Source organism: Protopterus annectens, chromosome 6.part0 (assembly GCF_019279795.1).
Source record: "Protopterus annectens isolate FY-2018-M chromosome 6.part0, PAN1.0, whole genome shotgun sequence".
NCBI classification, from domain to species: domain Eukaryota; kingdom Metazoa; phylum Chordata; order Ceratodontiformes; family Protopteridae; genus Protopterus; species Protopterus annectens.
In genome coordinates, this window is record NC_056737.1 from 812,675,277 (window position 1) to 812,693,808 (window position 18,532).

Below are 18,532 nucleotides of genomic sequence, written 5' to 3' on the forward strand. Positions count from 1 at the left end.
AAAACCTATGGTCTCAACACAGCCACAGTTTGGAAACAATAATACCACTAATTCCATGTTTGCAAAAATAATTTCTATCGTGGGCCCAAGCATGCCAAACAAACACAGGTCTACCATTCTGCAAGCCTCAAGCAAATCAAGTCATCACAACAGACGCCTCAGACTACGCCTGGGGGGCACACATGACAGAAAGCTGCATTCAGGGCAAATGGTCCCAAAAGGAAAAGCACCTTCACATCAATCAAAAGGAAATGCTAGCAGTGATAAATGCAATTACAGCTTTCAAGGACCTCCTGCATCCAGGGCAATTATTGATAAGAACAGACAACACCACAGTAATGTGGTACATAAACAAACAAGGAGGAACACATTCATACCCCCTGTGCAGGCTGGCCATGTCACTTTGGAACATGGCTCTGGAATGGCAAATCGAGCTTCAAGCACAGTACCTGCCAGGTTTGGAAAACACGCTGGCAGACAATCTAAGCAGAAATATGACAGACCCGCACGAATGGAAGTTGCACCATCAAGTGTTTACAAAGATAATCCAAGCGTGGGGAAGGTCAGACATAGATCTCTTGCCTCCCACAAGAATCATCAATTGACAAAATTCTGCTCAAGGACATTTCATCCAAAGGCCTGGAGAGTGGACGCCCTTTCTTTCAGTTGGGCAGCACGGACAGTTTACGCCTTCCCACCTTTGCCTCTACTGCCCAAGCTGCTCTTGAAAGCAAGAGCAGACAGACCGAAGATGATACCGATTGCTCCAGACTGGCCAAGACAACACTGGTACCCACTCCTGAGGAGCCTAACACATTCTCCTCCCTGGGCCCTACCTCTAATGCCTCTTCTCCTGACTCAGCACAGCTACAAAACTCTTCACAGTCAGCTGAAAACACTCAATCTGGCTGCATGGAAAATTCCTTAACACCACAACAGACCCTACTCCAAGGAGGTGCAGGATGTCATTTTGGAGGCCAGAAGGCCATCTACTAGAAAAGCTTACTATAAAATGGAAACGGTTTTGTGCTTGGAATGAGAAAAAGGGCCAGGATCCTAGAAAACTGAATTTGCCTCAGATATTACAGTATCTAGCTGAGCTGTTGAACAGTGGACTTTCATTTTCCTCCATCAAAATCCATGCCTCAGCCATTTCTGCAGAATACAACACTGATCCACCCTTATTCTCTCACCCACTCTTAAGACAGTTCCTCAGAGGGGCTAAGAATATAAGACCTCCAAGGAAACAACCAATACCAGCCTGGGATCTTAATTACATTCTAGAAAAATTAACATTGCCTCCCTTTGAACCAGCTGCCTCAACAGATTTGCAATATTTGTCCTGGAAAACAGCTTTCCTTCTGGCTATTACCTCAGCTCGTAGGGTCTCGAACTACAAGCCCTCATGGCTGTGCAGCCCTTTCTCATCTTCCATCAGGACAGGGTTTCCCTACGAACCAACCCGTCACTTATGCCTAAGGTAGTATCCAGGGTAGCTTTAAATCAGGCCATACACTTACCTACCTTTTACCCCAATCCTCAAAACAAAGGGGAAAGGCTGCTACATTCCTTAGACATCCATAGACAGCTACGTTACTATTTGGACAGAACAAAGCCTTTCAGGAAATCAGAACAACTCTTTGTGTCCTATGCTGCAGGAGCTCAAGGGAAGCCAATTTCCAAACAGACAATTTAAAAATGGATAGGCCACTGCATACGGTTTTGTTACTCCTTTCATGGTAAATCTGTACCTGTAGGCATCAGATCCCACTCCACAAGGGCCACAGCTACCTCTGCAGCCTTCCTCAGAGGAGTCCCTACCAAAGATATTTTGGAGGCAGCCACTTGGAGTTCTGTGCATACCTTCTCTAAACACTACCACCTACCTTTATACTCCAGAACTAGAGCAGGCTTTGCCACTGCTGTGTTGCAGGGCAATCTGGCTCCTCCCAGTTCCACCTAGTGCCTACCACAGCTTTGGGATTCTACCCATCTGTTATGACTGCAGCTGTATGCATGATGAACATAGTACAGTTTTGTACCTACCATAAATGTAGATGTTCGAGTGCTGATACAGCTGCAGTCTCCTCCTTCCCTCTGGGTACAGACCTAGTGGCTAACTCCTCATCTTACAACCTGATTGGGTTATCCTTCTATGGTGCATTTGCTTGCAACTACTGATTTTTGATTATATTGCATTGCATGATTATATATAATATATATATATATATATATATATATATATATATATATATATATATATATATATATATATTGCCCCTTCTGGGGGCACCTGACATCTGGGGCAAAGACTGAAGAAAATGGCGCCGGCTGTGTCTTATATATCAGGAAAAAGCAACAACAACCAACGCGGACTTAGACTTTCAGGAGAACCCATCTGTTATGACTGCAGCTGTATCAGCACTCGAACATTTACATTTATGGTAGGTACAAAACTGTACTTTTCACAGGTTACATCACAGCATGATGAAACAAGTCCCCAAAGTAAGAAGAAGCAGGAAGATCAGGAGACATCTGAAGAAGAAATATGGGCATGGGAAAGAAAAAGAGATTTAATATGGTGTAATATTTATGCAAAGGAGAAAGCAAAGCTAATCAGTACAAAAAGAGCAGCACCAAAGATATTGAAGAGAAATTTAGGCAAAGGAATCCAGACATGGAAAACTTTATAGTTCAGAAAATAAGAAGACAAAGAATAAAAGTAGAAAAGAAGATCAGTAATGGAGAAGTTAAAGAAATAGAAACTGAGTTTATGGAGTACCTACGAAGTGAAGGATTCAGTATAGAAAATCTAACTCAGAAAACACCACAGCAGGATAGAGCAATGGGCATCCAAATTAAGGAGAAACCAGTGGAAAGGGAAGCAACAGGTCAGTTGCCATATGAAGATATTTTGGAGCCTTTCATAGGAAATCAGTATAAAGGTTAACTTGAAGCTGGACAGCAAGGGAAAGAACAGGAAACTGTGGTAACTCTGACACAGTCAGTGTTAAGGAGTGATAGGCCAGTGCGTTCCCATATCACAGAGCAACAGATGACACTGTATGAAATTGAAGAGAATGTGCCACAGGAAGATGCGATAGAACTTGCTATAAAATGCATGCAGGAAATGGAGAACAAAAAATATGCCCTCAGTTTAGAAGAAAGTGAGCTAAGAGAAGAGTTACTTGATTTAATAGAGGTAGATATATTAAGATCAATGAAAGAAATAGACTGCAGAAGGTCAATAAAACCTAAAAAGTCAGAAGTTTAATAAAACAAATGAACGCAGTAATTAGGACTGTCCATAGAGATCCATGCAATATAATAGAAGTAATCCTGTGCAGCTAAATTAATAACAGATAAAATTCTATCATGAGAACATAGGGTAGTAAGTGAAATGAAGGGGAGAAATCGAATACCATCATGGAAGTATCGAATAGAGAAAACTATAAAGCAATTAAGGCAAGAAGTGTCATGGTTAGAAGAGCTGTTGTGTCTTTCGGCTTTTTCCGGTTAGGGGTCGCCACAGCGGAACTCCGGTCCGCTAATGATTGGCAGTAGATTTTTACATACCGAGTTGCCGGCTCTGATGCACAACCTTCAACGAAGGTACGCCCATTCACGCATGTCTCCACACAGAACACGCTCTAGCTGAGAATCGAACAGGACAACATCTTACTGTGAGGCGACACCACCACCGCAGATAGTTAGAAGAGTATAGAAGAGGAAACAGATTAACAAAAATACTCAGAAAGACTGATATGATAAAAGCAATGTATAGTATCGTAATGGATCAGGATTTATCATGGACTACTGCAAATAATAAACTATAAATATCAGCACAGAGAGAAAAACTTAGAAGATACACAGATAAATAATAAATCAAAAGTACAAAATAAGCAATTTATTGATGACCCAAAAATGTTTTATAGAGAAATAGGAAACAAGGTAAATGGAATTGAAGACCACCAAAAAAAAAGAAGAAATAGATACATTTTGGAGAAGTATTTATGAAGATCCTGTGGAGCATAACAAAGGTGCTAAATGGATAGAAGAAGTAAAAGAAAGAATAAGAAGTTCAAAGGTACAGAATATGAAATGGGATGAAGTAACAGCAAGAGAGATTGAAATAAAGTTAAGAAAAGCCTCCAGTAGGAAAACCCCAGGCCCAGATACAGTACCTAACTTCTGGTTAAAAGTATTAACATCTCTGCATAAAGATTTAGCTATGACTAAGAGCTATTTATGTGTGCACACCGAACAGACACCAGCCGGAGTAACAACAGGAATAACAGTGCTCCTACTTATTAGTGAACATGCAAGCTACCCTAAAAATTATAGACCAATAACTTGCCTTCCAATGACATATAAACTATACTCTAGAATTGATGTCGACAGAGTTTATAGTCATGTAGAAGAAAATTCAGTCATGGTGATAGAACAAAAGTGTAATAAAAGAAAGTCATATGGAACAAGGGATCATTTGTTGCTAAATAAAGTCATAATAGAGAACTGTAAAAAGGGGAAGAATTTAAGTATGGCGTGAATTAATTACAAAAAAAGCATTTAATTGTATTCCACATTCATGGATAAAGGAGTGCTTAAAAATGTTTAAGATACACCCTATGCTGATCGATTACATTACAGTGACCATGAAACAGTGCAGACCACTTTGCAATTAAGCCATGATAAAGGACAAATTATTATTCCAAGGATAAAAATTAAAAGGGCGATATTCCAGGGTGATTCCCTGTCATCTCTGCTATTCTCACTTGCCCTTAACCCATTAAGCTGTCTACTTAACAGATTAGCTCATGGGTATAATTTGGCTCCTAGAAAGCAATAAAGTGTAAAAACTTCTCATCCTCTCTGTGTTGATGATTTAAAAGTGTATAGCTCATCAGATGAGGAACTTGAAAGCAAAACTGCAAGTAGTCACAACTTTTTCATATAATATAAGAATGTCATTTGGTCTTGATAAATGTGCAAAAGCAACCTTTAAAGCAGGAAAGCTACAGCGCCAAGAAAACATCAGTTTGGGTCACACATGTGATATAAATTTATTATTTATTTTATTTTATTTTACATTTGTTGACCGGGCTAGTCTAGCTGGATACAAGTCCATTTTCAGTAGAGGCCCGGGGAGAAAGGCTCCACAACATTGAAAAAAAGAGAAGAAACTTATACCCAATGATAAGCAATTCAAAAGCAATGCTAGTAGCACAGACAACAAAAAATACATGAGGTGAACAAATTATAAACAAAGGAATACAACTAGAGATATAAAGCCTTTGGAGTCCTGATATCACAAGATATAATATGTTGAAAGAATTACAAAGAGAACTATCATTGAATATAAGAATATTACGTTTTTTTTTTTTTGTAGTTCAGTGGAGTTGGTGAAGTTAAAGTAGTAAGCTAGTACTAAAGTAATGTAGTGAAGAAGTTGAGGTCAAAAGAACAGGTGAGTAACTGGAGGCAATAAAAGTTTCAGTCAGGGTTAATACAAGGACAGAGCCATTGGGAGTTAAGGAAGATTTTTAGATGCTTTTTGAAAGTGGGTGTAGAGGTAAGAGATGTAAGTTCACTTGGAAGCTTGTTCCAAATAGGTCCAATTGAGTTGGAGAACAAACAGTCCCCAGCTTTGTTGTGGGATTTATGGTAGGCTGCTAGGAGCTTAGTAGCTGAGCAAGTAAAGAGAGGTTTTTATAAGGGCTAATAAGAGTACAGAGTATGGTAGTATTAGAAGTTTGAAAGAAGATTTTGTGGGTGATGCTAAGTTGCTGTAGCAGTAGTTGATTATGTAGGTCCAGCCAGCCAAGTTGTTTAAGACTAATGCAATGGTGGGTACAAAAAGGGGCTCCTGTGGCAAATCTGGCAATGTTGTTGTATGAAGTTGCTAGTTTATTGAGATTAGATTTAGATAGGTTTGTAAAAATAGATGAGGCATAGAGAGGGTAGATAGGAGGTGCGTCTGGACAATGGTAGCTCTCACTGAAGCAGAGAGGAAGGGTTTAAGCCTATAAAGAGAGCCGAGTTTTCTATTGACTGACTTGATGGTTAAGTTAATATGAGAATCAAAGTTCAGATTATGATCTAATGTGACACCTACAAGTTTTGTAGTAGGCTCAGAGGGATATTATTGTTCCATTATTAGATGTTATATTGAAGACAGGAGCAGAGGATTTCTGTGTAGGTGTAAATAGTAATAATTTAGTTTTTTTGGGATTAAATAGGAGACAATGTTGATAGAACCAATTTTCAGCAGCTGTAAAAACTTTTTGGGTAGTAGCCTGAAGCTCAGCTGGGGAAGATTCTGAACATATCAATGTTGAGTCGTCTGCATATTGAATGCAGATGGTTTGTGGAAGGGACTTATTTAGATCATTAATAAAGATAGAAAAGAGGAGTGGTCCAAGAATGGAACCTTGTGGGACACTGATTTTGATGGGAAGCAGAGAGGATATTTGATTGTCCCAAAGAACAGCTTGCTGTCTATTTTCTAAGTAGGAATTAAACCACTGGATTGCTTGGGGGTCTAATGCCAGGGATTCAAGGTTGTTTAGTAAGAGTTTATGGTTAACCATATCAAAGGCCTTAGAGAGGTCTAAAAAGAGGGCTGAGGACAGCAAGTTGTTATTACGATTTTTATTAATGTGGTCTGTGAATGATGTGAGCAGTCGCTGTACTGTGATAAGGTCTAAAACCGTGTTGGCAATATGCTAGAAGATTATTTTGGAGAAAATAACTATATTCCCATTCTGAAGGAGGTATGGGCCTCCTTGAAATTGATTACATATATAGATCTGCAGTTGTGGGACTGCACACATATCTGCTGACCTCACAAGACCCAAACATAGTGAAAGTTTTGAAACACAAGGAGAATAAATCTAAGATGACTTCCCTGCTTAGTCTAGCAGAAGCATATTGGTGTCAAGCAGGAATGGAAATCAAACCAGAAGTAGATAAAATCAGGCAGCAACTGAATGTGCCAAAAAAAAAAATGAATGAATATAAAGTGAGGCATGAGATGAGAAGGCAAGAAATGTGGAAAACCCATAAATATAGTTGCAAGTGTAGAAAACTCCTGGCAGAAACTCATGTTGATTAGGACTGAACACAGGAATGGTTAAGGAGAGACAAATTCAAACCAAAAGATAAAAGGTTAATATTGGCGGCCCAAGATAGTTGGCTATGTACACGTTGGTTTACAAATGTGGGAGAAACAGATAAATGTAGGCTTTGTAAAACAGAACTGGAAACAGTCACACTCCTTGGCGCTGGTTATGACATACTAATGGCAGAAGGGTTGTATACTGAAAGGCATAATAATGTAACAGGACTGTTACACTGGGGATTGTGCAGACATTATAATACTGAAGTAGCTGAAAACACTGGAAGGCTCGTGGTGCTTGCTATAACTGCGTAATGCTATAGTGTGATGTGCTAGTTAGGTAGGAGTTCTAATCCCAGACATGGCAACTGTGAAACTTTGTGTGTGTGTGTGTGTGTGTGTGTGTGTGTGTGTGTGTGTGTGTGTGTGTGTGTGTGTGTGTGTGTGTGTGTGTGTGTGTGTGTGTGTGTGTGTGTGTGTCCACTGGGCCAAAGAGTGCCCATTTTCCCTGGAGGCCTGGGGAGAAAAGCTCCACAGTGACATCTACAATACATAACAATTAGATTAAAGCTCAAATAAACAATGTAATACATACCATTTGATAAAAAAACATGGATAGCTCAAATAAACAATACCATACATACTTTTTGATAATAATAGTAAATGTAAGATTAATCTGTGAAAGAAAGAAAGAAAGGAAGGTAGTGCACGTGTGAGAAAATCTGACTACTGACAGAACAATGTAATTGACACTACAGTTGTGTTAAAAAAGTAGCAATTGTCAGTACATTTGCACAAAGAGGTTTATCTGTCAGGAGTAAAGGTGAAGGTTTAGGAGGTAGTAAGGGAAGGTGGAAGGAATGGTGAAAGTAGAAGAAGGGAAGAGACAAAGTCAGGTTTTGTGTTGTGAGGAGTTAGCACATGGGCATTGCCAGTGAGAGGAGAGGTGCTGTTTCAAATATTTTTTAAAGATGGATGTATTGCTAGTGGATCTAAGTGAGGGTGGGAGAGAGTTCCATAGTTTAGTAGTGGAAAAGAAGTGCAGCCACACACTCCAGGGATCTAAACCTTGTCATCACAATGAACAAAACATGCTGGAGGGATAGGTTCCTGACCCAGAGACTCCCCAGACTCTGGAATAGACTGCCCATATATGTCAAGCAGAGCACCTCTTTGGCCATCTTCAAAAAGAACCTTGTTAATTGGATGGGAGATAGGAAATTTACCCGGGGGATCACGTCATACGTCCTTCTAGACAGGGGTCCAGGGAAGTAAATATTGTGGGAAGAAATAGCCAGGGAATTGTTATGGCTAGGCTTGTATAGGCCCTAGGGCCAATAGCCTAGTACCAACCTATGAAAAATGAGCCAAAAAGCATCACAGAAGATGATGAGGTTTATATCACATGGGATCATCCATTACCAAGAGTTCAAAAAATAGATGCAAGAAAACCAGATATAGTAATCCATGAATAGAAGACAGAATTAGCATTGATTATTGAAATTGCTGCACCCAGTGACTACAATGTCTTACATACAGAGAGACACAAAGTCATAAAGTACCAGTATTTCAGGCAGAAATGAGGGCAATGTGGAAGAAAGGTACCCAGACAGTTCCAGTAGTAATAGGAGCAATGGATCTTATAAAACAAGAATTTACAATCATACTTGGATATGTTACCATCTCTTTAACCTGCTGTCTCTGCATGCCCCACATTTTTATCTTATGTCTTCTTCCTTCTTCACTGCTTTCCCCTTTCTTCATATTTTGTCATCTGTCATGCCCAGCTTTAGAACTGGAAAAAGGAGGATGCATGATGGGAAGGGAACAGTGTCTGATGGATTTGCTGATCAGTCCAAATGCCTACTGTATAAGTTCTGTAGTTACCACAACTGGACTCCTACAGCTGTCATTGTAGTCAGGACGCAGCCTTTGTTTGGTCTCCGTTGCTTCAGTGAGGGAGGAGATGACAGTTGCTAACAAACTCAGCCAAAAGAGATTGCTGTCTTTATTGTGTTTTTCATTCAGGCTTTGAACTACCTGATGGAATATATCGTGATAAGTCCAGATCACCAAGGGTACGCTTACTTCAGTGACTTGCTTTAAGAATGTGTTTTTCACAGTGACCAACCATTATTGCTTAGAGTGTCATTCCAGGAGCTGGAATACCTTTGGTATATCAGCAGGCTTTCTGAATTTGTGTTTTTTTTTAGCTTTTCTGTGGCTCCACCCCACTGTGCATCTGCAGCAGCTACCCCCCAAGTTTTCATTCCAACAGGTGTGGTTAGAGTACTTTTTGTAAATCAGACAACTATATATCTTCATGTGTTGTTTTTCCCTGACTTACAGTTTGTGCTGATGAAGGATATTGGTGTTGAATTGAGATGATCATGGGCCTCATGTGTTCTCCTGACCTGGCATGTGATGCAATGGTTTGTGCAAGCAGCAACCCAGTAGGCTGCCAACTCAAAATTCAAGGAGAAAAAAAAAGTCAAGCTGAGGATTTCAGAAGAGAATATTCCAACAGTTTTATATACCTCAAAGGTTTCCTTAAAAGAGCAACTGAACCTCTTAATTATGTATCTGTCATATTTTTCACTGATTTAAAAGTGTAGGAGGGAAGCATATTTAAGATACCAGAGTGTAAACAGTGAAACAATATGGTAGTGAAAAAAATGGAGAACTGCTTTAAGTATGTAGGGGAAATTGAAATAATAAGTTATCAGAAAAATGCCTGGAAAAGAGTGGCGGTGTTGTGTATTTGTGGAAATGAGCTTGGAAATATGCCACACATAGAGATGGAATATATTGAGTGAGCTAATCCATTGTTCTGTCAGGAGTTATATCAGTTACAGAATTGTGCAAGATTCAGTGAAATGACAAGAGGCAAACTGTCATCTTGAAACATTTGACTCATTGTTTATTTTGCAACAGGTTCCTGCTTGTGACCCTGTTGGTTTGTTGAGCATTTTGGTGCTGGTGGAGGGGAACTTACTGATTTCAGGAACTGCACAGTAACAAAGTAGCATGAGAATTGAGATGCAGAATTAATAATGGCAATAAAATAGTGAAAACATTCAGTTTCAGTTAACGCAACCATTTGCTGTGAAGTAAAATAGTGAAAACATTCAGTTTCAGTTAACGCAACCATTTGCTGTGAGAGCTGTTGAATGTCACAGAAAGTTATTTAATGTCTTTAGGGGAAAATATCTGCATATTCTTATTAAAACTATTGGATAAATTAGGAATATTTGATCCAAGCATTGTTAAAAATTGGATTTGCGTGATACTATGTATGCACAATGTACACACAATGTATGTGCGAGAAAATACAATAATCCCCTAAGTGTCACGATTGATGATCCATTTAAAAACTAGATAGAAAAATGAATTACTTGATCAGCTTTATCTGCCTTTGCTGATAAGCTTATTTATTGCACCTGTTTTACATTTGCTGTGATCATATATTAACTTTCTTTTTGGAAACATTTAACCCATTACCACAATACCATACTTTTACTGAATCTTGGCAAATATTTATTCCAGTTCAGAAAACATTGGTAAAAGAATAAACCTGATGATGAAAGCTTGTGCTATATGACGAACAAGGATTTTCACTGGGCACTTCAAGGGTGCTTTTCTACCTGTGTGTGTACACCATGCTATTAACATGTATTTCATTGCCCCCCCCCCCCGTGCAATAACAGAAAAAAATCAGTGAAATACCACAACGAAGTTTCAACTGCACTGCCTTATGTGATTTCCTAGTAAATAGTCTGTCACTTGGAATTTCTTTATCCGTTACACTAAGTGCATATAGTCATGGAATTGATACAAAATACATCTACTGTCTTTACACAGACTACTATTTAAAGTGTGTCTGCACACACCCATTTAGTACTTCCTATTAGAAATGCAAAGATGCTTATGAGTATTTTTAGAGCATTTTGTTATGTGTGTGTTCACATGGTATAACTTGATGAGATCCATGCTGCATTGTAAACAAGTAATAACACCTGGCAGGGTGGGCCATATTGTGCAGTACCAGACCCCCTAGATGTGTTCTGAGGACCACTGCCACAGGTGGTGGTCTTCATTTCCTGTAAGCAGTCTGGCACTAAGTAATACCAGCCACCCTGGGGTGTACTGTTACTCGCAGAAAATGAAACAGTGAGTATTTGTTTAAAGTAAAAAAAGGCATTGTTTTGTTACCTTAAATGGCTATATTGCACTGTTTTCGGCATTTGTTGTAATAAAATAACCTCTTTGTATTTTTAACTCTGCTGCTTTGTACTTTTCCTTATTATACAATAAAATCTGTAGACAGTGTATTATGACTTATTTTTGGAAAGCAGCTGAGAGACATACTGCACACATGCAACTTACCTGAGGTCACAGCAGGAGTTAAAAGTCAGAGACATACAGGTACATATGTGAAAGATATATGGATAGACTTGAACATGCTGATTGCTGCTTATAACATGACATCCATACATAACATATAACTGGAGGTTGTCGTACAAACCCTGAACAAAATCCATACTGCTTTTATACTGGTCAAAATTGAGCTGTGCCATGTTTTTTGTCATTGTTTTAAGACTGTTTAGATACATAGTTTCATGCCTTGCAAACCCTGTTGAATCATCAGTACTCACTTTAAGGGGTGGGCATGCACGTTGCAGCCCTTCATCCCAGTTTATGACACTCCTTGAAAAGTGTAATGAATAGACCAGTTTTATACTGTAAGCTTATACATCTGATGTTTTGTAAGACTTCCTCAAGTTGTTTGAGTAATGAGTGAGACTGAAGAGAGATGAGACAGAAAATAAAATTGGTCCCTCTAGCAGATTGGTTGGTAGGGATGAAAGATGACATTCTTGCTGTTTCCCATGTTATAGGATGCTAGAAGGTCATGGTAAGTCATTACTTTAGTGGTGGATCCAGAACCGTATGGACAGGAAGCTACTGCGGACCTACCACAAATGTCAGCAATCATTCAGTATTAGGTAGTTCCCCCTTCTTGACTAATGAAAGAAGGCTTAATGTACACATCTGAAAAGTAGTATTTCCCAGTAAATTAAAAATATATTACAAGGGTACATAGATCATATTTGGAAATAGTGCCTCCCTACTCCCCAAAAAAGAAAGTCACCTTCTATGCACCTCTGTGGTGTTAGATTGGGATGAAGGTCAAAGTCAAATAAGAAAATACAGGGCCTCCAAACCATGACTTAGGTAGATAGACTGAAAGCCCTGTCCGTGTACTCTGAATTGTATAGGCTGCTGAGAGGCGACTTGTACCTGGCCTACAGGGCAGTCTGTGACCCTGCCTTGATGGACAGGCTGCACATGTGCAAGTCAAATGGCACAAGAATAACTCACTCTAGGGATTTTAACCTAGCCTGTGACATTAACAGAGCATGCTGGAGAGACAGCTACATCTCCCAAAGATTGCCACTGCAATGGAATAAGCTTCATTTCACATGAAACAGAGCTCTTCACTGACTCTATTCAGGTGTAACCTGGACAAATGAATGGGAGACCGCAAATTCACCCTGGGGTTGGTATCCATGTACCTCATGGACAGAGAGGTAGTTGGTGTTTATCATAGACTCACTCTGTAAATTATGTCCATCTAACCAAGGACAGTTGAGGCAACTTGGGATTAACATGGCCAGGCTTGTAAGGACTCTAGGGCCACTAGCCTAGTAACCTCCTATGAACCTATATTTTACATTATCGCTTTCATACATATAAACAGAATGCCTCTTCACCCCTAACTTGAAAAGATGGCCACCTTCTGTTTACCCTTCTGATGTCAGACTGAGATAGCATATACACAGTAACATATTTCAACTTAATGCTGTCAGGCATACAGACACACACACACACACACACACACACACACACACACACACACATATGTCTCCTTTCCCATCTTTTTAAAAGTTTACCATCTGTATGCATGTATGTGTTTGCTAAAGTACAGCAGTCTTCTCTGCAGACTGTGTGTCTGACTGTGTGGAAAGTTAAGGAAAAAATTCTGACATTATCACCAGTCCCCACATAGGCTGTAGCAACCTTCTAAGCATACTTCTAAGTCGGGCCACTTTTAGACTAGGTGAGTTCCTGGGCAAAGGTTGAAGATGAGCCCCCTCTTCTAAGCCTGTGTCAAGATCCTATTATATATCTGGGGGGTATGGGTTTACCAAGACATTGGATGCTCTGGATGCTTTATGATGCATTCACTGATGTATTAAATATTTTTACTGACATCCAGAAGAGTTATTTTATGTGCCCCAACACAAATTTAGTCACTCACATGGCATGCTTATTTACAGGCAGATTTGAGGAGCAACATGTCACCTATGGAGTGTCTTTGGAGTGTTGGTAGAAACCAAAGATCCTGGATAAAATGTACATAGGAACAGAAAAGACATCTAGACTCCACACAGAAGAAGCCACAGGAAAGAACTCAACCAGACAACCAAGTGCTGTGACATAGCAAAGCTACTCACTGCACTACTGTGCCAATGGTTTGTTACTTTCAAATAAATACTGCCCAGTCCTACCAAGTACTGTGCCAGTGATTTGTTACTTTCAAATAAATACTGCCCAGTCCTCTCAAGGCAGCCACTGAATGAAATCTGATGCGCCTGTCTGTCAATATATAGCGACTGCAATCTTCAACAATTTACCAGAACACTACACATTTTACAAGGTAATTAGGAGGTCTGAATGTATCTTAATGCAATTTTAAACAAACAATAGCCACATTAAAACAAAATTCATCTTGCTTCTCACAAATACGCGTAAAAGTCCTACAAAGACGTTTATTAATAACTGTTCAAACTGAGAAAATGACAGCAGGCCACTTGCATTCAAAGACGGTCTCCCCCACCAAAAATTACAGCTGTGTTTTTGACTGTGTACACCTCAGATATTTGTGATTAAAAATAATGGTTATATTAATATATATTTTGTCTGGCAGAGAGTAGGCACAGCTTGTATTTGAGCTTGCTTCAACCAAATAGACATTAGTCCTTCAAAGCCATAATTATAAAAGCAAACAGCAGGACCAGTCATTTAATCCACAGACAGGCCCCATACCCACTGGTTACCCAGAGTATCTTTTTTGACCTTATCATCAGGATTAAAAAAATAATGACTACATTAACATATTTTTGCTACACAGAAATAGCTTGCATTCCAGCTTACTGCACCCAAATACATATTGGTCCTGCAAACCCAGAATCACAACACCCAATAGCAGGGTGAATCATTCCATCAACAAACAGCCCCAGTACCCATTGCCTATCCAAAGTGTGTAGTTTGGCCCTGCCAGGAGAAAAAAAATAATTTACCTACTAAAGTCATAAAAAGACTGCAGAAAGAATGCAAATACCAATGTGACTTGCTGCTGTTTGTTCATTTGTTTTATTTCTTTATTTGCTACTTCACTAAACCTTTGACCTGCTGCATGTACTATGGGTTCCTTTTGCAGCTTTAAGCTGCAGCCTGACACAGAGCTGCTTGTGCACAGTAGTATTCCAAGTTTTAGTCTTGCTAATGGCCGACTGAAAATTGTTGCTCAGCATAAGACCGAAGTGGAACAGTTACGAAGTAAGCCTGGCTACTGATACTGGTAATGAGGGAACTTTAGACCCCCTAGCCCCCAGATAAATCCACGACTGTACTTCTACTGATTTCTACTTTATCACTTTAACGTAGCCACCTGGGGAATAAGGAGAAATGGTTCATAGGTTCATAGGTTCATACTAGGCTATCTGCCCTGGGGCATTTTTAAGCCTAGCCCGATTGTGGTTTGCCCTTTTTAAAGTTTAGTTTACTGTGCCTCTGTCTAATAGTGACACGGAAGTAATCCCCGGGACAAACCTACGATCCCTCATCCACTCATCAAGATTCTTCTTGAAGAGAGTCAGTGAGGTGCTCTGCCTAACATGAATTGGAATTCTATTCCAGAGCGAAGGGAGCCTCTGGGTTATGAATCTGTCCCTCCAGCATGTTCTATTTATTTCTGTGCTGAGGTTCAAGTCCCTCGAGTGCGTGGCTCTAAGGGATTCAGATTTACTGAGGTGGAGCATGTCCATTAATTCTGGGTTGGACATAGCTTTATATGTCAGGCATAGATCGCCTTGAAGTAGGCGGTATGCAACTGAGTAGAGCTGGAGTTTTTTTAACCGAGCAGCATATGGCATCTGTTTGAGACCCTTGATCCTCCTGGTGAGGTACTTTTGGGGTCTTTCTAATTGCTGCAGGTGTCGGGTAAGGTACATCCCAAAGGGGGCATTGTATTCTATGATGGGCCTGATGAGGGATGAATAAAGGGGCACGATTACCTCTCTTGATCTAGATGTGAATCTTTTCATGATGAGGTGGGCTATGTAGAAGGTCTTTCTAACCACTTTGGCAATGTGGTTGTCAAAGGAGAGATTGCTATCAACTTGGGTCCCCAGATCCCTAATTACTTTCTCTGTACTTAATGGGTTACCGCCTATGTGGTAATTTGTGAGCACATTGTTTTTGCCAAAGGGTATGACTATACACTTTTTGGCATTTAGCGTTAGACCATGGCTCTGGCACCAGTTATCCGTCTCTGCGAGACCTTTTTGAAGGATGTTTGTGTCAACTGGAGAGTCGATTATGGCGCCCAGTTTGCAGTCATCTGCGAACTTGGTGAGCCATAGTCCTCCCACGTTGGCCTGTACCTCAGAAAAGTAAATACCGAACAAGAGAGGTCCCAGGACAGAACCTTGTGGGATGCCACTTGTGACCGGTTTCGAGTCTGACATGACTCCAGCAACTCTGACTCTGTGGGTTCTGTCTTTGAGCCAGTTTGCGACCCATCTTGTGACATAGGGGTTTATATTTAGGTGTTGTGTGCAAGACAAGAAAGAAGCACTGTTAATCCAGGATTTAAATTCAAAAGTCGTATAATAAAAGTAAACTAAAAAAAAAAATTTTAAAAATTAAGTAAAGTAAAAGATTTTCTTAAGTCTGTCTTCCTAGAGTTTCAGGAATTCTAAACAGATGTGTATGACATAAACAGGTAGAAGCTGCTGTCAGTTAGTGGGTGGGGAAAGACTGCTTTTTTTGTAATTGACTGCAAATTTTTGTTTTTCTCTAATTTATTCAGTTGGTAATTGGGTAAGTGAGCTGAGTCATCATGGACACTTTTTAGCCACTGCATTGGCCACAAGGGCAATGACAAATAAAATATACAACTATATATTAGAGTAGCTAATCAATCTGCATGTTTTTTATAGGGTGGGAAGAAGGGTGGAAATCCGGGTAACTGGAGAAAACCCAGGCTGACACAGGGAGATCATGCAAAGTCGACACAGTCAATAGCCAGAGGTCAGGCTTGAACCCACGACCTTGGTGTTGTGAGGCATTTAGATGCCTAAACAATGGTTATTCTTTTTGTGCTTATTCTGTTTCCTAATTTAGACTGACACATAGGTAGACTTAAGATCTTTGCCATACAGATGCTTGTAGCATAGTAGTGGCTACTAACCTGGTATTAACCACTGTTCAGAAAGAAAAAGGGTTCATCTTGTGTTTCTTTTTTTAATGCACTTCCTTTGACAGTTTCAAATGTACAAACATGAGTCAAAATATATGCGGATGTTAGCTGGGATGGTTTACAAAGCTACCCTGTGCATATCTGTCATTTGTATTTTATATCTGATTATTGTACCAAGCTTGCCACCTCTTTACATTTAAATGATGGCCATAAATGATGGATTACACTATGCATAATTAAACAAACACTGTTTAGGATACAACTGAACAGAGACACTAAGAGGTATACCTCTCAACTGTCCAGATTTTTGGTCTGTTTCTCATAAAAAAATGTTATTTTCTGGCAAATCATTGAGGTTTGAAGTCACAAAATAATTCTAAATAATTTGAGTTTCCGATGCCATATCCTTCAGAAACTACATAATATTTCAATACCGGTTGTTGTAGTAACTTTCTAAGCTTACGGAAGCAATTTTTTAAAACTCTGTCCCTATTTGTTGGCTCTTTATCCTCCCATTATTGCTGGTTTTGTCCAGATTTCTTGCACTGCGCTGTTGAAAGGTATGCTAACAGACAAGTTGGGAGACTCCTATAGTCTGAGATTTGTAATGACTAGATGTGTTTGATATTTAACTTATTAGTGAGGTAAAATGTCATTAAATTTGCTTTGCCTTGTATAGAAAAGGCTGAAGTTGCACATACTGTTTAACTAAATGGTTCAGGGAAGCTGTTTATCTTGGTGGAACAGTATGTCATGCCAAACACACCTATTCGTAATAGATAGTTCAGGTAGTTTTTCTGGTTGACACTGGCCATTGTTAAAGTGAGACAACATTACCAACTATAGCTGTTCTCACTGGTAGGTGCTCAGCTTACCACTTGGCTGTGTTATTGACCTTTGAAGAAAATAAATCTGTCTTTTTCAGACCATTAGAAAGATTATTATATCTTAAAATACACCTGACCCACAGTAGGAAGGTTCATATCCCCACCCAGACATGTGTATAAGGAGGCATACTGGAGAGTGTCTGTCCATCACTGTCTGAAATCCCATTAGTGAAACTACGGACTTCCCAGTCTCTGCAATAAAAACATTGTGTTCCTACTGCAGCTGTGGTCTGCAGTGTAATGTATGTAGTAATTAAACAAGGATCCACCAACACACGCGTGCACGAGTGTGCACACACACACACACACACACACACACACACACACACACACACACTCTCACACACACACACACACAAAACTTTCCATGCTCATCTAGACCCTGAACCCTTAAAATGACATTGAGGTGAATTATTCAAGATTGTCATTGATGTCCATAGTGATCCTGCCCATTACCCTATACTTTTTGAATTTAAAGTGGATGAGTTCCAAAACAGTTTATTTCAACTTCCTAATGTTGAACTTCCCAGTCACTTGTTTCCATTGAAAATCACTGCAGTTTGGTTTCTACTTGCATTGTGGCAGTGGTTTATGTGCAATTTGTTTTCTATGTATGTATAAATAATGGAGGGTCATGGGAGTTTTTTTAAATGCAAACTTTAACCAACTGGTTTTGCCTAGCTGAAACTTCAGGGGAATGACCACTCACTGAAATAATAGATACACAGAGGAAGCAAACCTGGCAGGTGCCTATACTATCAGGTCAATCCCTGAAATAAAGGAATGAGTCCTTAATGCTCTTTCCTCTGTGATAATGACAAAATGCACCACACCTATGCCCATTATACAACCCTTCACCATACTTTCAAGACTTGCAGGGACATCTTCTTAGCTTTACTGAAAGTGCATCTTTAACTCACTGAAGTGAACAGAAAGGAGAGTGAAGCACTTCTAGTACTGCACATTATTGTAAGTTTACTG

General features: G+C 39.6%; 1 protein-coding gene across 1 annotated transcript in view; it reads left to right on the forward strand.

Moving 5' to 3' along the window:
* The window catches only part of PRKCH (protein kinase C eta), a 1,606,604-nt gene that overhangs the window by 1,567,660 nt on the left and 20,412 nt on the right, over nt 1-18,532 (forward strand). The window lies entirely within an intron of this gene.